General features: G+C 60.7%; 2 non-coding genes across 2 annotated transcripts; both read right to left on the minus strand.

Moving 5' to 3' along the window:
• Positions 1-1,397: 1,397 nt before the first annotated feature.
• LOC147726807 (U6 spliceosomal RNA) lies at positions 1,398-1,504 on the minus strand. Its single transcript, XR_015309666.1, has one exon. It is a non-coding gene; the product is annotated as a U6 spliceosomal RNA (small nuclear RNA).
• A 145-nt stretch (positions 1,505-1,649) lies between these two features.
• On the minus strand, positions 1,650-1,756 carry LOC147726808 (U6 spliceosomal RNA). Its single transcript, XR_015309689.1, has one exon. It is a non-coding gene; the product is annotated as a U6 spliceosomal RNA (small nuclear RNA).
• Between the last annotated feature and the right edge of the window lie 2,327 nt (positions 1,757-4,083).

The raw sequence follows: 4,083 nt of genomic DNA on the forward strand, positions 1-4,083 counted from the left end.
TGCAGCGAAACCACGGGGCCGATTCACAAAGGTAAACTGAGACAAAAGTTTAACTTTACGACTTTCAGTAATCGCAATGGGCATTTACAAGTAGTACAGTTAGACCTTTGTCTCAGTTTAACTTAAGTTTTGGTCTTAAGTTGAACTGAGACCAAAAGTCCAGTCTCAGTTAAACTTAAGACCAAAACTTAAGTTAAACTGAGATAAAAGTCTCACTTTACTATTTGTAAATGCCCCGGTTACTTACCGGTAATCTTCATTACTCCGAGTATAGTCTTCCTCGCCACATGATTTACATAGTGAGCTTTAGCTCCACAACAGAACCCTCCAAAGCAAAAGAAAAACACCTCCCACCCCCTCCCAACATGGCCGACCAGTCCCACCTGACCTCTATAAGAGGCGGACCGGCCCAACCAACAGCCTGATCTACCAAGCAAACAATGAAGCCGATAGCCAGACAGGGAGGGGGGGAGGGAACTCATGTGGCGAGGAAGACTATACTCGGAGTAATGAAGATTACCGGTAAGTAACCGGGGCATTACCTCCTCGTTAGTCTTCCTCGCCACATGATTTACATAGTGAGCAAATACCCAAGCCAACAAGGCTTCATTGACCACCATAAAAACAACACCACACGGTGATGCAGAGAAACCAACCCAAGGTTGAAGTAGAATCAATGACAAGAAAACAGGGATCACAGGAAACCTGAAATCAAGATAAAAAGGAAAAGTAGGCCAGCCAGGAGCCGCAGCACCTGCCTTCCGAACGGCCCCAGCGAAGACCCCCGGGACCGAAAGAGTCCCATGAACAAGGCGGGGGACGACTCCGCCGATGCCCGACAAATCTCCACAGAGGAGACAACCTGAAGGGGGCCCAGGACACCGGGCCACACCCCGTGGACCGACCCTGGACCCCCGCCGGATCCACCGAACCCAGCGAAGCATAGGTAGGGATGATAGCCTGTGGAAGCCAGCGAACCAAGGTGGAAAGAGGGCTAGTGGCCCGAACGAACCGGGCCAACAGACACAAACCGGCCATCCAACCGGGAAAGGAAAGACGCACGGCCAAGAGAAGCCAAAATAGCACGCCGTCAACCAGCCCGGACAAGAGAGGAACCTCGTCGGTAGGGCAAAAAGGCGGTAAAGATACCACCCGAGCCCGGGACCCCAGGGAAGGAACCCCGGGAAGGACACGGGGGACATGTCGGAGGAACAACCATGTCCGGCAAAACCCGCAAGAATGGAGGGGAGCGGAGGTACGACCCCCGCACGCCCATCCGCCCAGCAGCCACCACTGCCACCAGGGAACAACCACCTAAAAGGTGAGGAACCGTAAAGCCACCGAGGGCAGGGGCCCAAAGGGGCGGACCCCGAAGAGCTCGTAGAACGAGAGAGAGAACTCATATGGAACGCCTCACGAATTTGCGTGACACCCTTGCGCAGGGGCCATGCCAATCTACCCTGTATCGTTCCAATTTAAGTATATGTGCTGCCGAAGCGAGCACCCAAGGGGGAGACCGGCAGAGCGGCCGTGGGCGAAGGAGAAACAACACCGGAGCCAAGCGAGCCACCAGGGAAACCAGCACGTCGAACACCGGACTGTGGAAGGCCCGCAAGGCCGCCCACTGGGCCCACAGGGAAGAAGGGGCCACGTATACGGGACGCCTCACGAATCTGCGTGTCCTCCTTGCGCAGGGGTCATACGAAACCACTCTGGATAGGTCCAAATTAAGAATATGTGCTGCCGAAGCGAGCACCGGGACCACGGATGCGGGGACAGCACCGAGCCGACCGCGCCAACGCGAGAAGGCCGCCCCGTGCTGGGCACAGGAAGAGAACGCGGAAGACCCGCGGGCACCCAGCAGTGAAACCATCACCCCAGAAGAGCAACCCCGAGCAAGCAGCGACATCCGCTCAAGAACCAGGCCTGCCGAAGGAGGCAGGCCCGCCGAAAAGAGCCGGCCAACACCGACTCCGAGAGCGGGGGACCCAACCACGGTACGGGAAGATCCGGGATCGGCCAGGAGGCCCGGACCGCCAGCTCGTAAAAGGCGAGGGCACCCGGGGCGGCGGACCCCGCCGGGAACCAAAAACAGGAACGCACCACGACTTGCGTGTCAACCACGCGCGGGTGCCAGGCACCTCTACCCTGCCACGTTCCAAACTAAGTCCAAGCGCTGCCGAGGCGAGCACCCAGGAGCACCCTGGCCCTGCTCAAGCGGATCCAGCCGAGGACCCGCGATATCAGAGGGCACGGGGGAAACGCGTACCACAGACCGAAAAGGCCACGCGACAGGCCGGGCAACCACAAGGACCCGGAAGGAGGAGTAGAACCCGGGCAGGAGGGCCGAGTCCCCCTCCGTGAACAGAGGCACCGGAGGCAGCCCGAGCCGAGGCCCCAGGCGTCGAAACACCACCGGGGCAGTACGAGACCAGGCAGCGAAGGAATAGATCCGACTCCGTCGAACCGCCTTCACCTAGCCGGACCCCGGGGGAACGCCCACATCACCAGGTCGCCAGACCCGACCAAGACCTGGGGACCCAAAGCCCCCCAATTATAGTAAATGTGCGGCCGAAGCGAGCACAGCAAAACGACGGCAGGCCAGGAGGACATACAGCAATCCCCGAAGCACGAGGAGTCGTGTGACCGCAGGAGATCCCACCGACCCCCAAACGACCCGGCGCCAAAGGACGCCTCCCCCCCCCCCTGAATGAACCAGAGGGAAGTACCGGGGCCAGGCACACGCCCCCCGAAGGAGGACAAGCCCGATACGAGGACCGAAGGGACCACCGTACATAGGTCAGGGAGCCGACGGGTGAGAGACACCGCCAGACGTGAAGCCACACCCACGGGGGAAGAAGAGAAACGAGGCCGAGAGGTAGTGAGAGTGGGGCCCCCCCTTCGTAGGCCGGCCCCACAGGCCACCTCACGGTCCCCGAGCCCAAGGACCGGGACAGCCACGTCCCAGGACGGGTCGGGAAAAGCCGTCACTCGGGCCCGGAAGCCAACCCCGAAAGCACCCCGTGAAGACTGACTTCGGGTGGAAAGGCCGAAGGGCCCCATCCCTGCAAGGGCGGGACGTCCACACCCACAGGCGGACGGGGAGTCCGAAGGAAGGCCGCGCCCGGGGGAGCGGGCCCCAATTGAAAAGACCGGAGCCTATACCGCCGACAAGGACGCAGCCAGACCAGACGGCCGAGCCAGCCTTGCGGCCAACCGAGTGGGAAAGGTGACAAAGCCCCCCCCCCCCCCCACGCCCCTCACAACGGACGCAGGCAGAGGAAGGGAGTCAGGAGACCTGCGCAGAGACCCTCCCCCGAGAAACCCCGGGAAACACCACTGCCGCCGGCAGAGGGAAAGTCACGCCCAACGCGGAACGAATCACGCACTTGCGCGACCTCCCTGCGCAGGGACCATCTCGAACTGCACCGAAGCGCAACACGCCACAGCACACAACACATCCGCAAGGGCCCAAGGCGCTCGCACGAACGCCGATGTGGACCCCCTCCTGGCCAATACCCCGAGGCGTCCCATCCCATTTGACAGTACGGGGCCGGACACAACACAACATTTGCGAAACGGTACTGACCTCGCGCTTTTTAAGAAAATCACTGTTTGAAAATTGCCCATCTTGGGATACTTCTACAGCACTGGCAGGATTCGAACCCTGGTCTGTGAGGGTTGTCCCCACCAAAGGCACAAGCCTTACCTTTGAGCTATAGCTCCTTGGTTGGAAAAAGCCCTCACCGAGGATTGAGCCGCGCCGCGTATGCTGCGTCCAAACCTGCCGGAAAATGCCGTGCCAGACCGATGACAGAATCATCGGACGCACCTGGTGGCAATCAAACCCCGCCCCCGAGGGGCGGGGAGCGGTCGGAGCAAGCACTCGCACGGCCAACCGCCGCGGCCCGTAGGGGCCCAACTTTTACGGAGGGAGGCGGCAGCGCCCAGCGCCGCGCACCAGAGAATCCCGAGGAGAGCCTCCGTACCCGGACCGCGGAGCCCCCGCCGACATGCGAGGTTAGACTGAGTCAGCTGTCCAGGGGACCCCATATCGCACCAACTCACAGCAGGGTATGTGCG

Source organism: Lissotriton vulgaris, chromosome 3_1, assembly GCF_964263255.1.
Source record: "Lissotriton vulgaris chromosome 3_1, aLisVul1.2, whole genome shotgun sequence".
NCBI lineage: Eukaryota > Metazoa > Chordata > Amphibia > Caudata > Salamandridae > Lissotriton > Lissotriton vulgaris.